Source organism: Apis laboriosa, unplaced genomic scaffold (genome assembly GCF_014066325.1).
Source record: "Apis laboriosa isolate Shangri-la unplaced genomic scaffold, ASM1406632v1 scaffold15_cov152, whole genome shotgun sequence".
Taxonomy (NCBI): domain Eukaryota; kingdom Metazoa; phylum Arthropoda; class Insecta; order Hymenoptera; family Apidae; genus Apis; species Apis laboriosa.
Window position 1 is genome coordinate 688,378 of NW_025222086.1, and position 18,629 is coordinate 707,006.

The window sequence follows — 18,629 nt, forward strand, 5'->3', positions numbered from 1 at the left end:
TCTTATTAACCTTCTTGAAATTCGCGAAATCCATTTTAAAAAACATTTCCTCAAAATTCGTATAAAAACGTGATTCAAACCTTTTATCGTATTCTTCAAGTTATTAATAGCAAATGCGACGAGAAGTAACAAGAAATTTTAATTATTTTTTTATTTTTATTTGATTACTATATTAATTATTAGTATTATTGTGTTACATTAATGTATTACATTTTAATATTGATAAAAATAAGCAGTTTTACTATTGATCACATGTCTCTTGATATGAATTCTATTTTAATGAAGGTCAAAGATATTGAGCATTCAAGACCACTTCCTTGCTTGGATTCATATCAGAAGTGACTTTATGTCACCTGCATTGAATTACTATTACGTCAACTGCTATATAATTTCCTTATACAAGGTACTACAATTCCTAATCCCAACAATATAAGATAAAAAATTTATTAATAAAAAATCATAATGAATCTAAAATAAAAGAAAAAAAAATAAATATTATCTAAATATCAATACATATTTAAGATTTTAGAATTAAATTTTGTGCTAATATTTGAAACGTTTTATATATTATATATTAACGATCGCACTTGCTAAATGACATGTCGAGTCATGTGCAAGTGTTCTCTTCAATGTACTTGAAGAGAAATGTAGCAATAAAAATAGTAGAAATTTTGGAACGATTATGTTCCAATATTGGATTAATTCGTAATTTCGTTTGATAAAAAGAGATACTGTATGACAGGCATGTATACTTCCACGTGCCGATTTTAGATTTACTAAAAAATATAAGAAATGTTTTACTGAGAGAAAAATCGATCGATCGATCACGCATGCAACAGCGGCAATGATAGTACACGTACAAGAAAAATTTTTAGATCGTTTATGATAGTAATCTTTACGATAACATCATATTTTTAGAAAAGATTACATTATACATTATTACACATTACTATACGTATAGAAAGTAATTTGAAGATAATCTTTTCTAATAATCTTTTCTATTACTATTCATTTGTGATTTAATATGATTTAAAATTATTGTGCTTTGAATTAAATAAAACACGTATGGAATGATTTAAAATAAAATATAAAAATAAAATATAAAAAAAATATAAAAATATATATGAATAAAATGTTAAAATAGCAAAAATATTAATTTCAAATTAATAAATATATTTATATGTCATTAAATATATATTTTTATATTCATTTAAGGAAATAGAATATTTCTATTATTAGTAAAGAAGACTAACAGTAAAAATTTTTGCACTGCTGTAGTATACACAAGAGAAAATGTGTCGAGACTTGTCTAGAGAAAAAAAAAAAACTAGATGTTGAAAAGGGCGGGAGAAATTGTACAAGCAACGCGCTCTATCCGTGCAACTTGGTTCTTTTTTTGTGGAGTATTCGCAACGAACGAGTCAGAACGAAAAGAAAAAAAAAAAGTGTGTTAACGTGTCATCTGATGTGGGAAAAAGCACCACAAAACAAAAAGTCGAAACAGCCGTAATTATGTCTCGTCGAGTGTTTAATCTCTGACTGGGTCATTTCCGACACGAGCGTCAAATGTTTTTATTTTATCTAGCAATAAAATAAATGAAACGAATATATTTTTAGCGATTCATACTTAATACTATTAATAATAAATTATATTTAATATGAATATTAATTTTCGAAAGAAAAAAAAATTTGTTTCAAGTATTCGAAAATTGATCAAATTCCTACCGAATGAGATTAATGAGATTTACGAACAACTGTTTAAATACTAACTTGAAGTTGTTTCAATATAAAACGTGATTTGAAACACAACTACGAAAGTTGCAATAAATTACATTTACCTATACATATAAATGTTCATTAGATATAGAACATTAGAAAGGGAAAAAATCGACGAATAGATTCTATGTCGTAATATATTTTCATTTACACAGGTCACTTAATAATTGCGCTTGCCAAATGCTTACGATAATGAGAGTTTATATGCCAAAGAATTCGTGCGACCTGTTTGCCTGTCGCGAGGCGTGAATGGAGCCATCGAATATAATCGAGTGAAAATGTCTACCACGTGACGCGTCTAAGATAGCAAAGAAAGTGTAGCCATGAGAAACGTACCTTGAGGTCATTTGACGATCCAAACCAACCTCGCCACGGTAAGCAGGTGTATTCGAGTCCTGGTGCACACACCAAGTAAAAGACGAAATATAATATTACAATGGGGACGTGAAGTTGCACGTCGCACAGTGAAGTCACATCTTACACACACTGCGTAGCGAACACTGTGTGTTGTACACGATTTCACTTCGCGAAGATTCTGTAGCAGGTCATAAAAACACGCTCTCTCTCGACGAGTCCACGTACAGGAAAGAGAAAGAAGGGAGAAGAGAGAAGAAGAAGGATAGACGGACGAGTTAACGATGTTCGATGAACTTCCACCAACTTCACGATGTATAACAACCACTCAGCTCGCGTCTCGAGATTTCGAGATTGGCGCGCGCACACTGAGTTGGCGCGTGGTCAACAGCACGTCGAAGTCGAATTCTTTTCAGATTTTACGGACGGTCGTAGACGATGTAAGAGCCGAAAGGCCCACCGAACTCACGGATAAATCGAATATCACGTTCACGTTGTGACGGTCGCATCGAATCTGGGCCAGCAGTAGCGCGATGATGAAAATAGCACAGCGCCGAGACAGCTTTGCCCTCCTCACGCAGTCGCCCCTCTTTCACTGCCCGTCGCGCGCGCTCTTTCCCTACCACTTCGACCGTGACGCTTCACCTCGTCGCCAATCGACCAATCAGAGCTCTGCATTCCTTCGTGACGTCATTCCGTAGAATAGCGATCGTTTGAAGCAACATGCAAGCGTGAACAACGTGAACACGTTATGAAATCGCTTTCACTCGCTTTAATTTATAATGGCAAATGAAATGAACTTGACTGAAATATGAGACCGATTGTAAAATGCTTAATGTCATTCGTACATGGGAAATTTGCATCATTAAAGAGAGACTTGGATATTTGAATGAGTTATTTTCGTAGTGTTTGCTTAAATCAAAATGTTAAAAATTTTTTTATATTAGAGAAATTTAAGTGCAAAATTTTGAAAATTCAAACATGATATGATATTTAAATATTCAGAATAATATATATTACCTAAATTAAACTAAATTTTTATAGAAAGTAAGCAATTATGAAAAATTAAAAAATGATGATTTTATTTCTTAGGAAGGAAGAGATGCATTATTCTTACAATTTACAAAATTGCAAGATTTATGCTATTAAAATTATCTTCCAAACAATAAAACAATCAAAGGATTCGACTCACAAATGTTATTAAAATTTGTCAATACATAAAATACTTAAATATATGTATGAATTTTTCTTATGATATGCAATAAGAGACATTGCATCATCTTATTACATATGGCAATCGAGAGATACTCAATGATTGAAATGATTCGTTCAATAGTTTATCCATTATAGAAGTGGTTTTCATTGATTTTAAAACATAACGATGAATTGATGATTCAATATGTAGAAATAAAAAATTATTAAAAAAAGAAATATATAAATTTCAATGCACTGAATGAAAAATACAAAAGATACATGATACACTAATCGGTTAAAATTAATATATAAAAAATTTAAAAAAAAAAAATGAAAGAAGAAAAAAATTAACACTTCTCTTATATTTTAATTTGATTTTAATTTACCAATATTTTTAAATATAACATTAATTGATGTTATGTAAATAAATTTTGAGATAATTATTTGGCTAGAAATTATCTTTCAAATTTTCTAAAAGTTAGTTTACTATTTAGAATTTCGTTACATTAATTAACAGTTTGCATTTCAATCAACGAAATGAACATCAACCGGCTAATCGATGCAAATTGAGTACAAAATGAATGCTTTAAATTCACGAAACCGGATTCATCGTTTTTCAAATTTGCTTTATCTTCTTTATTGTATCGATCGTTTTTATTTCTTTGAGAAATCGACTTGTTCGACATACGATTGATCAAACTAAATATCGCACGACATTTATCGTTAAGCGATAGATAAGAAATGAACTCAAGAACGAACAAGGCGTACACTGGTCTCGGAAGAGATTATATCCTACTCGATGTCTTTTGACATTCATAATGACACAAATTGATTAATGAATCCTATTGAGAATCATATCATATTTAATATGATATTGTAATAAAATATTACAACTTTTTAATTGAGATTTTTAAATTTATCATTAAACGAGAGTACAGATTCATTGGATTAAAAATCTGCTTAAAAAATTATTATCTTGACTTAACATTATAAAAATAATAATTATTGGAAAAGTATACATTTTTATATAATAATCATTAATTATTGAATAATAATACATTCAATTTTTCAAATTTGGAGTTGTCCCAAACTTGATTGCTTTTTATCAAGAATTTATTGATTTATTATTATTAATAAAAGTAACATAAGATCTTCCAATTTTATAATTGGATGCTAGAAGATGATTCACTTCCAAATGTAAATTATAAAAGAAGTTTTGAATGATATTATATTCATATTAACTTAATAACAATAATAATAATAATAATAGTACTCCAATATTTGAATAACATATAATTGAAATATATTATAAATTCAAAGTACCTATTATAAGGGATGCCATTATATAATATAAATTCATCATTCGCAAAATTATAACAATCATTTCCTTCGATAAAAGACTTCAATAAAAGTATCTATCTATATTATCATTGAACACTCTTCGATTTTTATTTTTCCTAAAGATTTTTCCGCCCTTTTACATTTCTCGACCAACGGAACCGAATAGGATGAAACAATTCCAAGCAAACCACCACCCACTTGAAATAGAACGACTCGTGGAATTGTATCTTAATCGCTTGACAACACGACCGATGACGGCAAAATATACGATTTCCCGTAATTTGATATAATTTATCAGCTATAGTTTCCAATCCATAAATAATGTCACATGCATCTTTGCTAATTCTGATAGAAACGCGTATATGACAGGCGCAGTCGTGCCAGTTGTAAATATCACGATTAAATATATCTATACGATGGAAAGTAGTATCAGCATCAGTTAAATATAAATTAATAAAATTATTGTACAGATGTATGATACCCTTAAATTTCTATAATCATTTTCTAATTATATTATGTTTCGTTTAGAATCTAAAAAACTCATGGATTTATATACAATTACATAAAAGGCATGAAATATTTAAGATAAAATACGTATTATGATAATTGAAGAGCAAAACAAATTTTAATTTGAATTCTATTTTTTTTATATTCATAAAAATTTTAATTTGCAATCTAATAATAAATGAGGCTTTAAAGATGTATATTTCCATTACTCTTCAAATTAAAAAAACAATACATTTATAAATTTTAAAAATATAATTCCAGAAAATTAATAAAATGAGTTAAAGGAAATAAAGAGAGAGAAAGAGAGTGAAAGAGAGTGAAAGAAAAAAAAAAAAAAGAAAAATGATCGATGTAAAAATAATTCTCAACCGCAAACCATCGTTGTTTATTGTCTGGCTGCTATTTTAACGACGAGACATCTCGAAACGTGGTTTCATAATTTCGACGTAATCTGCGTGGGAGTGGACGAGGTTCGATCGTTTATGATCTCTTTGAAGTCACGTGGAAGCGAAATAAAATGGAAAAAAGAAGAGAAGGAAGGGAGGAGGAAGAAAAAAGAGGGAAAATGAGCGATATTGGTATTAGTTGGCGCAGAATTATCGTCGAGCATTTGAAAAATGCCGAAAAGGAAAATGTCATGATCACAATTGAAAATTTATTACCAGACTTTTGAACTTGTGGGAAATGGCAGAAATTTCAAATGTCAGAGGACGAAAAAATAGCAAATGTACGTTATTGTTTTTAAAATGTGAAATTTTTTATAATGTCGAAAAAACAACGTATTGTTGCGATAAAAATTATTATTCGAAATGTTGACAACGTTAATAAAATTTGTATATGCGAATGGTTTAATAAACACTGATAAACTATTTGAATCTTATAATAATAATTGTCCTATTATTCGTATTGAATCAAAATTATAATTGATCATTTATTATTATTTTCCTTTTTTATATTTCCGCACTAAAATTCCATTCATCCCCATTTCAAACTCTCTCTAATATTATTTTTCAAACTTCTCAAATATAACATTGAAATCGTTTAATCTTTAAAAATAAAAAATACTCAACAATAATAATCGAATAATAAATATATAAAAACGTGATAAAATTTTCTACAAAATCTTTCGAACTCGCGTTAAAAAAAATTTGAAATAAAAGAGAATAAATTCAACGATGAAGCGTTACAAAAGCACAGAAGCCATATTATTCGAACGATAGAGTTTTTCAAGTGTCGACTTTTCAATCAACCCCCATATTATCGACAAGCCCACATACACACTTCTACCCTTATCGGCCCCCACTGCCATCTCTTGCAGATTTTCCGCCACGTTTTCCATCGTGATTCCATCGGGGGTGGATTTTAATCTTAAGCGGCCTGCTACGATTATCTGCGGACAAAATTGTGTACATCGAACTCGGTGACTTCGATTTGTTTGCGAGATTTATCGATGTTTGGATTTATTGGCTATTTCAAAGTGGTTTAAAGAAAGGATTTCGTATTTTAAAATGTCAAGACTAAAACTTGTGTACGCTTACTCGTCTGATCTTTTTACTTGAATTATTACGTGTCCAATTTTTCATTGCAATCGATAATATAGATACAATGAAAATAAATTTTTAAAATAATGGATAATTATAAACGTAGTATTTTCATTTTTTTTTTTTTTGATAGAAAATGTTACAGATAAATTGTTTTTTTTTTTTTTTTCAAAGTATTAGTCATCGATGAGGAAATATTTTGAATGTTACAACGCGTTAATATATTCGACACCTTTGTGGGATGCGATTCTAGAGGCTGAAACAAGCATATGAGCAAGTTATGATATGCAAAAATATCGATCGAGGCTTATTTATTAAGTTATGAATAATTTAAACGAGTAGCCTCGACGTTTTTGTATATTCAAGCGTAAAAGAAATATAAGGGAGATACAATCAAGACAAAGATTATCAGATTAATATGTGATTCTCTATTGTGATGACATAAAATATTTGTCAAATATTATAAAACAAATAAAAGCCATATTTATCATTACTATTAAGATCGCGCGACAAGAAAGGTGTAAAAGATAAGACAGCTTCGTAAATAACGATAATCTTCCGCATTTTATAAGTGAAACGTGTTATCTACAGGTCGCTACGTTCATTTCTTATTTTTATAATCACGAAATTTGATAGAAAAAAAAATGCGAGCATAAAATGACACAGGAAATGACATATAAAATTCGTGACGTTTCTATGTAATAATCCTTGTGCTAATATTTATCAAAAATTTTTAATATCCAATTTCTGATTTTCGAATCGTATAACGTGTATTATTTCATCATCGATCGTGAAATCCATGAAAAATTGGTATCATTTTCTCTCCCTTTCGAGTATCGTTTAATACTTTAACATTCACTCTCTTGCACGTGCAAACAATATTGGCAAACAAGAAGTTGCTCTTTTTGTACTTTCAATATAAATAATTTCCTTCCACGATTTTCAAATAATTTAGTTACTATTCTTTCGAATAATTTATTTACTTCGTTCGTTCTATCTTTATTTCTATCGAAATCATCAATGATCATCCTTTCGTTTCTTTTTTGAAAAAAAGTTTCCTCTCTGGTTTGTTTTTTATCCAATTAACATGGAAATTTTATACGTTATATTTCTACAATATAACGACTGTTGAATATTTTTCACATCTACATCATTTTATAATTTTATTATCTTGCGAAATGTTTTATCTTATTATTCGTAATTTTGTTGTATATCATTTAATTCTGATAGCTAACAACATTAAATTATATCGTTTTTTTGTTTATTTTCGTTTAATCGCGCTCGATGTGAAAATTGAATATTCCTTCACTTTTATTACTACTTCTCTTATGTGTAAAATATTAATATAAAACCATTAACAAAAGAAATTAAATTTCATTAATTCTTAAATAATGTTTCGTTTCGTTTTCGAAAACGATTTTTCAAAAAGATATTCGCGATATTCAATTCACGTACGAAATGTAGAAACAATTAAAACCATCCCCTATTCGATATATCGAGAAAGAGAGATATACATATTCTATTAAATTACAATAAAACCGAACAATTACTAATTGTAACTTCATACATTTTGTATTTTTAAATCAATTCTTTTTTTTTTAAAAAACCTAAGCTTCGAATGAAAAAAAAAAAAATTCATATTTATTTCGATTATTTCTCATATCCATCTTTTTCAATCGCATCTGTAATTATTAATTATACCCGACACAAATAGTTAATTTTAATATCACGCAAAGATCGTCTCCTCGTAAAATTATTTTTGTCATACGATATAATTACTTCGTTTCACGATTCGAGAAAAAATTAGACACAAGCAACGATCGACGTTGATTTTCAATCACGAATGCGAGATAAAGCGATATAAATCATCGACGTTATCATGATGCACTTATGATACTACACGTTAATTATATGTGACCATACTGGGACACGATAAATCGAAATTTCATTAAAACTAATCGCTATTATTACTTCGATTCGTTAAGCATTGATGAAATAACAATCGATAATACAATCGACAATTTTTATCTTATTTTTGATTGAAATTGTTCGGATATGCTCATCCATCGATTCTCTTATCGGTTTTTCCTAATAAAAAAATTTCCTCTAGGTCATCTATTGGGGGACTTTATCAAATAATTTTTGAAGCGTGAAATTATATGAACCGTGATTAAAAATTGTAGAATTGTCCTTATTATTTGGAATGCGAATATTTATTTATACGTGTTTTAATAAAGTGTATATTAATAATCCTGTTTCCTTATTGAGATAATATTACTTTCCATTGAATCGTTTAGAATTTTTGAAAAAATGAATAAATACTACGTTTAATTAAATTTTTAATTACTTTAAAACATAAAATGGAAACGAATTAATTAAATTACTCTGTGTGAAAATGAAAATAAAATTAAATTAAGAGATTGAATTAAATCGTTAAATTCGTTGATTGATTACTTATTGATTAATTTAATGTTAACCTTTTTTAGAAATTATTTTTACAAAAAAAATTCGTACATTTCACCACCAAATAAAAAAAAAAACTTACGTCTTTATTTTATTATTTTATTAAAATTATATCAACGAGACAGCGAAGAAGATTAGAATACTCATCGTTCGATTAATCCTTATTCAATTGAACAAATATTCGAGAATCTTGAGGAGCACATAATTTTATCCTTGAAAAGAGGTCGAGTGTATTGAATACATATCTCGAATCGAATAATATTCGATGGAATATCGTTCCACCAAAGAAAAATGTATTTCCATTCGTATCAATCGATAATCAGGCCTCGTGGAAATTCAAATGCAAGAAATTCCCTAATGCCTCCCTAGAGACTTTCACTTTCGACAACTTTTCAATAGAAGTGGGTACTGTGTACCAGATCGATCCAACTACTTTCATTGCCTCGCTATTGGATAACTCGAAACTTTAAAAACCAACCAAGCTTCAAGTTTCTTTTCTCTTTTCTTTTCTTTTCTTTCCTTTTATTCTTTTGTTGAATCGAAAGAATGAAATTAACTTTCTTAACGGAATTTCCTATAATCCGTTGTTCCATGAAACAAATGTTAAACTTTTCTCAGAACGTTTATATTTGAAAGTAAATATACGATCAATGTTTTGCTCAATTGCATTATTCTTTTTTAAATATAATATTATTTTGATCATTTTTAATATTAATTTCATAGTAAATAATTTAAAATTATTTTTCCCATCTATCCACGTACTATTGATTCCCTATATTTTAGTATTAACCCTTTGATGCCGGACATATCGTGTATTTCCCATTATACTAAAATGTATAATAAATGTTAATGTAGATATTCAAACACGAAAACCTATGAAAAGTTCTTCACAGAAGTAATTTTATAATTTAAAATCAAAAAACCACTTTATATCTATTTCTATTTATCTTTTTATCGGTGAATCTTTTAATTTTTTCGTAATAAATCAAAGAAGATAACGAAGGATAGGTTATTTCAAGATAGATATAACAAGATTGCACGAGTTTTAACTACAGATCCACAGTAAGAAGTTGGGAAAGCATGTGTAATTTAAGCGTTAAGCAAAGTGGAGGAAGTGAAAGAATCGATTCAGTTCAATGAACCGTTTAATGAAATACGAACCACCCGATGTAATATTTTATAACCGTATTTTCGTATTTCGACTAACTAAAAATAGCCATTTTTGTCATTATAAATGTACAACTTGAAAGTGTCTTATAAACTTTGTACAATTATTATAAAAAATACGAATCAAATTCATATATATATATATCATATTTCCTCATATCGAAGGTAAAGTTACCTATATTAAGTCTCTCTGTAAATTGTTTGTTATTCTAATACATGTTGCTACAAGTAACTAACAATATTCGTTCGTTGAAGTTAACTTTTGATCAAGCAGATTGATCAACTTCGACTCGTCCAAAAACCACTGGTGCAAACTAAACTTTGGATAAAATAAACAACTTGCAATTGAATAATTTGATTTGCAAGTTGCAATCCGAGCTGTGTATATAAACTTATCCTACACAGCAATATAAAAATATTATAAGAAAGAAAATGACAAACTTCTTCTTCTTCTAACCTAACTCTAATTAATCATAAATCTTTCTTTCCAAGTGAAAAAAATACCGCCAACAAATTACAATATCGATTCATAAAAATCGCGCAACAATTTCATCTCACGATCGCAGGCCGAAAATTAAATGCCGATAAAACTTCCTTTCACTGCTACTAATTCTCAAAAAACATATATCTTGACCAATCACAATTACAATTTCTCGGAACACGAAGCGTTTCCAAGAAACACCACTCAAGAATTGCAAGGCTTCCGCTAATCTAAGCCTTCGAAGAAAACGGCGTTATCATCGACTGTGATGACACGTAATCGACGAAACAACGAGAAGAAGAACAGCTGATCACATGGAAGGGAATACGCGCACCGTGGCGTGTAAAATTGTACACTTGGCGGGTTCGGAGGAAGAGGAGACGACGGAACCCGCTTAACCAGAAACTCGAGGCGGGTATGAAACGTTAAAATAGAAAGCGACACGTGAATTACGATGCTTGGAGGGAACTTCTCGCTTTCGACGTGAACAAAGGTCAGGGTTGCACGGATGCGCCCCGGTGACCGTATACTTTTTCCACGAACGTCGATGGAAAAAAAAAAAAAAGAGCCGTTCTCCTCCCCCGAGGTCGAGCCGCACCAGTTCTCAAGCCATCGATCTGCTTCTCTCCCGCTTTGTTAACTTGATGAACCTTGGAGATTCGCACGGAGATTTTTTTTTCAATCGAGGATCCACCAGCGAGACGTTCACCCCTTCGATCGGGTATCGATTCAATTTGAAGAAATTTCCTATCCCTTTCGTTTCTATCTCGTTTAATTTAAATGGATCAAAGATTTTCAAAATTTATAAATTTTCCGATTAAATATTTTATGTAATGATAAGAATAATAAGAAGAATAATAAGGAGAATAATAGTAATAAGAATGAGATTTGGAGCTTTGATGAAATGGTTCTATAGATGGTTACACATTTCTTTTCACCCTTCGAGATAATTTATACTGGCACGCAAGTACAAATGTTTTTCATTTGTACGAAACGTTGCAACACGCTTTATGATGGCCAGAATACGTCTCGTAATGTGTCGGCCAATATGTCGGCCAAGGTGGGATTAGGAGCCATTGATTTAAAGATCGATTTTTTCCCTCCACGACTTTACACTACCCATAAAAAAAACCAGGCAAAAGAAGAGAGGAGAAAAGGAACAATGGTACGCGGTTATTTGATTTTAATTAAAGTTTAAAGCGAGAAATAGAGAGAAATCTTGTTTCTCTTCGTTGGAGGGGGGGTTAATTGTTGCTTTCCTGTAAGTTTTTTAATTTGATGTAATTATTTGATCGATGACGAATGGATGGGTTGGCTCCAAGTATACTTGTACAATTGATTCCACTTCTTGGAAAAAGAGATATGGAATGAAGTGAAAATTTGATGAGAGATAGAACTGGATGGATTATAGAAGAATATTTATGGGTATAAATATAAAATATGCTTGAAGTTATCAATTTTATAATCCTATGAATTATGAAAATGAAATTATTGGGCAAAAATAATTAAGTAACAATAAATTTTGTTATCCATTTGTGTTAGACTAATTAAAATTCATGTTTTTCATTTGGTGTAATAAACATTTCGTCTAAAAAATTTTCCTGTTTCGGTATTATTGCGTTGAATTGGATTTCTTTTTTTTTTTTTTTTTTTACAAAGGAATATTTAAAACTCGTATTTAAAATACGCAAATGTTACAATGGGAAAATTTTGATAAAGAATATTTCAACTTCAATTTCACATCACGCGTACAAAGTTACTTACATCATACGATGTCACATCTAAAAGAGACTTTCATTATAACAATTTCTCCCTAATTTTTACGACATTTTTCATTTGCGACAATTCCGTTTGTGCGACAATTTATAATTCAAATTTTTCCACTGAAAAATATAATTTATATCTCTGTACAGAAATAATACTAATGTACATTTGTGAAAACGATCATTTCATATGCAATAACCTGGTAATATATCATTTATACAACGAACGTACAGAAAACTTTTTGCACGATGACACGATACGTAAAAAAATACAAAATATTCAAAGTACGCATTACGATGAATGAAGCTATTAATCATTTAATCTCCATTTTTTTTCCAATCATTACGAACATCCACAGTCTAATTATCTATCTTCCTCCCAAGAAAAATAAAAACATACATCATCCAAATATATAAAACAAATAAAAATTACCAAATTTTTAATAAAAGTTAATCTTTTTATAGATGTAAAGAAAGAAAAAAAAAAAAAAACTTTCATCAATGGCTACACGTGGCGAAATTATAATAAACTCGAAGCTTGGACGGCCATGTTGTTAAAAGTTTGATCATGTCCCCCTGTGTTGCAATGAAGGCAGCGTCGAAAGGGATCAAGTTTCGAGAAATTGGCAGACGACATCCACTGGACCATATTGCCATCTCTTCGATAGAACGAACACTATTCCGAGCAAGCTCGGATAGCCTTGAAATTTCAACAAGTGTACCGTGGCAGAAATTGCAGGATGGCATCGGTTCAAGGGTCACACCATGATTGCTTACACGATTAACGTCGTTTCTTCTCGTGAATCAATAAATTGTGGCGAAGATGGCGTTTCTCTATCTTTTTTTTTCTATACCAAAAACAATTTCAAACTGGTAAAGTTTGAAGTTCGAGAACCTTTGTATAAAATGTCGACGATATTATTTTACTCTCTGAGTTTAGAATAAGCGGAACTTTACAAGTTGGAAGTTTAAATAGAATTTCTCGAAGTTTGTAACTAGGTCGCAAGATGTCCAGGAATCAATCACTCGATAATATTTTAATATTCAGGATTTTAAATAATACAAAACAAGATAATATGTAAGAGGATTCGAAATTGTATCACTGTATTTTTTGTAAAACCTTTGATCACGTGTTTTACAATTATATTTCGAAAATTGAATTTCGTTTTCTCAGTTGGAAAATTATTAAAAGAGTTTTTGAATTTTCATTGATCAAAGCTCTTTTACTGGGAGATTTTGTCTTCACGATTTGAAGATTTTTAATTGTCTGAGATTCATGTTGAGTTGTAAATGAATTTTTGAAAATTGAAAGTTCCATTATTGTTTTTTATTTAATTTAAAATCTGATTGAGCTTTATCTCTTTTTTAGATAAATTAGAAATTTTCAATTGATCTATTTTCAATTAAATTTTAAACGAATATTAGATAAATTGAATGCAAAGTTTTACAAATGATTTATTCGTTATTATAAAAGATTCCATTGAATTTACTTTATTTTTGGATCTTGAGAAAAAAGGATAAAAATGAGTAAAATAAATGTGGTTCCACTGGAGAGCCATTCTTTGACGAGGAGTAGCTGATCTGAATAAAACATTCAAAGTGAACAACACAGAAAATTTATTAAGAGGGAGAAAAAAAAGGAAATTGAAAAATATAATTCGAGAACAAAGGAGTGATTCAATTTATGGAGAGAAAATTCATTAATAATTTGTTTGATGAATGGGATTGAATGGCGATGAAATCTTTCATATTGAATGAAAAATTTTTATATTCTTAAAATCTAGAGAAAACAAAATTTTTCAACGTGTTAAAAAACCCTGTTCAAGAAAATCATTTTAAAGATCTTTGCATCGTAAAATTCTTTGCAAATAAAAGATATCAAGATTAATTCTTATCTTAATTTACATACCTTAATTTACATAAAATTACTTTTATTAGACACAGAATTTATGATACTATTATGATACGTATATCGTTCGTAATAATCAAACAAAGAATGTCAAGAATAGTGCTGAATTTTAAATAGGTCTTCTTTGCTAAAAATAAAAAATAAAAAATAAAAAAAAAAAGAAATGAAATAAAATTTAAAATCTTTTTGGAAAAATTTTGATCGAATAAAATAATCAATCGAAAATTCATGATAATGATAATAAATACAGATAAATAAAGATATTTGTTTAAAATACAATCGCTTAAGCTAATACAATACTTTATTCGTCTGGATAATTTTAATAATCAAATATATGTGAGAATAACAAGAATATATACGTAATATTATACGTAAATGTATATTAATAAAATTTAATGAATAACGTTTCCAAAGATGAAGTTACGTATTTTCAAATGTTTACACGTGCAAATACATGGTAATATTAATTAATAATTTCGAAAAGATACATATAGAAAATTAAAACACGTAATTATAAAATTAATTAATTCGAGATATGAAATTATATTTCACGTTAAATGATGTAAATATATTTTTGAAAAATTTACTAATCATTTCTAGAAAAAAAAAAAAATTTTTCACGTGTGATATTAGCTATAATATTGAACTATAGCATGAAAGAAAAAAAATGTTCACATTTAAAATTTATTAATTTATAAAAAAAAAAAAATAATTCATTCTTTGCTTGTACTATCACGAAAATATTTTATTTTTGATTATGATCGATGAAACACATTGTACAACGTTCCAAATATTTATTCTACATGAATAATCATGTCAGAGACAACGCTTGATATCTTCCATATATTTAAAATATTTTATCACGTGCATTAATTTGTTTGACGTTCGCACTATCGCACTAATAAAATTTCAAAAATTATAACGCATCAAATATGCAAATATTTTAAAAAATGATATAACATGCACCAATCGTAATTTTTTATTTTTTAAACAAATATCTCTCCTACAGGAAAAACTAGCAAAAAAAGAGGAAAAATTTTCCAAATCCAAGAACTCATCCCTACAAAATCTACTCCTTACTCACATTAACCACTTTAGAACACATCTTTTATCCACTAAAAATCGAATCGAAAAGGCGAATATCCTCGTTCAACAAAGTCCAAGACCACTTTTGCTTTAAACCAAAATTCTAAATCCACTCCCCTCCCCCCCACAAAATTCCAGCCATGATCCACAGCCTATCTACACTATTCATCCTCTCGCATATATATCCTACCATCCACGAGCATCCCACGCGCGCCTCGTCGACCCATAAAATATTAACTGCCCCGCCATCACCGTGCCTCCGCAACACCGATAGAGGGATGATGAATTCCTACACGTGGCCACGTGTCAACTCGGTCACGGAGGAGAGATTCCACCCACCCTCACCCTCTATCGACCGTCTTCGCGCACGAATCCATGCCTCAGCTTCATTTCAGACAGGATTTTTGCATGTTGAAACCGCGGATACGAAGGACGCGTGTCGCGGGCGGCACGTGTGGAACGCGATATATATCAAATAGGAGGGGAAATCGTTTCTAGGATTGCGCTCCGTTGCATAAGATTGCTTAGTTTTCCGTGACAACCGCATTGCGCAGGTTCGATGCATTCCTCCTGCGAACACGCGGGTCCGTTTGAAACTCGTGTGTCTTCCGCTGGAATTTCATTCACGCGTCGCACAACGTTTCGTTGTTCCCTTGCTTCGATTGCAAATGAAATTAGAATTTTAGAATTTGATTCTACTTTAGTACTTATAGCGAGAGATGTTTGGATGATGGCGTTACATTTTTAATTTCGTTTTAATTATTTCATTTTTTTATTTTGGTATATCAATTGAATTCTTTAGTTCTTTTGAATTCTGAAAACGAGACATGTTTTTCGTACAAGCAGTTAAAATTTATGGAGCGTGACGTAGGACGAGAGCAATGTATCTGAATAATTTCTAAATTATGCGTTGCTTGAAATACTGTTCTAATATAGAGCGATTGTGCAACACCCTGCGTACTTCCGCTGTAGATGGAGGCGTTGCATTTTCTAAATAGAAATTGTACCTTTCTTGAGACGAAGTTCGAAAGATTGAAATTTCGGATTTAATTTATTTATAGTTCATTCACGCGAACATTTATTTCTATGCTAAGCGATCAGAATTGTCTTCGAATAGAAACGTCGAATTTCCTGTCGAGAAGAATATTCAACGTGCATAAAGGATGTGATATTTAGGGTGAAGAATTTAAATAGGATACAAAGCCCATCTACAAAGCCACGCAGAAACGTAATCGACCGATAAGTAATTCGTATGGGTGGTAGCTATTTTTGGACATCGAGTTTGCATAGGAAAAAAAAAAATCTATTGATAATCTGCCTCGATAATTTCATTTCGAATTATTTGCACTCTATAATTTTTAGGAAATAAAAATATCTCTTCACAAAATCAATTTGTGAATGGAAATTTGCAAAAATTTATTTTCATTCCTTAACTTTCTTCTTTGATATGGAAAATTTGTAAAAATAACATACATTAAACGAGAATAATTCATGCTTCTTTTTCTCCTCATTTTTTTCTTGAATCAACTTTGAACAATCTCCAACTCAAACTATTTTGGAAGATAAACACGGAATATTATTTTGAAGAACGTAGAAACTTCACCTCTAAATATTAATCATACATCAAAAGAGAAATTCAAAAAAAATAAATGATGATCGAAAATAGATAAATTAAAGATATTAGTTAGAATAAATAAATTATAATAATAAAAAATTAGAAAATTAAAGAATTTGCGAAAAAATAAAATTGGCAATTTGTAAGAAAAATCAGACCCGATTTAAGATTACATCAATGCTAAAATCATGTTTAGAATTCTATGCAAAAATAAGTTTTAGTTGGAAAAATTTTTATCAGAAGAAATTAATTTAACCTGTGTTATAAACGAAACCTTAGCTAGACCGAATAAATCGCTAGATCGCGTCGAGTTACCTTGTATCGGAGATTTATAAATACTTCTTTCAGATTAGAGAAGCTAATCGATGTGTAAAAACAGTCCCGAAAACCAACCAAATATTAAAAACTTTTCGATACTACAGTTCTTTGTTTAAAAGATTACTGAAATCTTGAAAAAAAAACTCATCGATTCTTACAACAAAAGTAATCTCTCTCTCTATACATATAACATATAAATCTTAACTCAAGTAAATCAAAAAGAAATAAATAAATAAAAATCAAACATTTTAAAAGATAATGCAGTACAATTTAACCAAAAAAAAAAAAAAAAAGAACCTAAATCATCTTCGATATCAAAAGAAGCCATTCACTTCTAACAATCCCTAATCCCTTTCTTTTGTCATTCAGACACGTATAAGAAATCGTTCCCAAAGAAACAATTATCTCTGCACCCACGAAATCCATTATCCACTTCACATAGGAATTTCACATCAAACGGCGCGCGCCGTTGGTACAAAAATTCTCTGCGGATCGAACATTTATGACGTCACGGATTGCCACCAGCACTTGGAGTGGGCGGTGCGCAGATGTGACGTCGACCGGTGATGACGTCAGCCTCGAGTCATGACGTCACGAGTCTGGCCAGCTCCCGAGTGAACATCCCCCTCCGCTCGTCTGGTAGTAAGCGTGGTGGAGGGGCTGGGTGGGTGGATGGGTGGGTGGGTGGGTGGACGTTGAACGTTTCGGCTGGTATCCCTGCTGTTTCACCCTCTGCTTCGCGACCAGGCGCACCCTCGTCGTCAGAGTTCTTCCAGACGACAGACAGGGGATTGAACGAGCCGAAGGGCGACGAACCGCGGCCATTAGACCGTGTTCACAGTGCCGCGTACCCGTTTCACCCTTTGTGAAGATTTCTTTTCTGTGTATGCGCACTTATTCTTGTAATTGAATTAAGAAGAAGCAAGTCGAATGGCTAATATTATTCGATTTGTTGTCCACTTATTTTCTTACTTTATGTAATTGTTTAAAATAATTATTACCGTTCCCGAAGCATTACTTTGCGTTCTTATTTTATTTCTTTCCTGTTTCCATTAAAACTGTTTCCTTTTTCTTTTTTATCGAAATAGGCAAAAGTGCAACGCTTGTTCTAAGT

General features: G+C 30.4%; 1 protein-coding gene across 3 annotated transcripts in view; it reads right to left on the bottom strand.

The window, feature by feature from the left end:
* Window positions 1-18,629, bottom strand: part of LOC122710902 (protein tyrosine phosphatase type IVA 1) — a 68,122-nt gene that overhangs the window by 21,950 nt on the left and 27,543 nt on the right. The window contains exon 1 of one of the 3 annotated variants that reach the window (XM_043929132.1): window positions 2,113-2,669. The exons of the other annotated variants lie outside the window; for them this stretch is intronic. The gene's annotated coding sequence lies outside the window, so the exon portion shown is untranslated. Of the gene's footprint in view, window positions 1-2,112; window positions 2,670-18,629 lie in introns of those variants that run through there. 3 annotated transcript variants of the gene reach the window in all.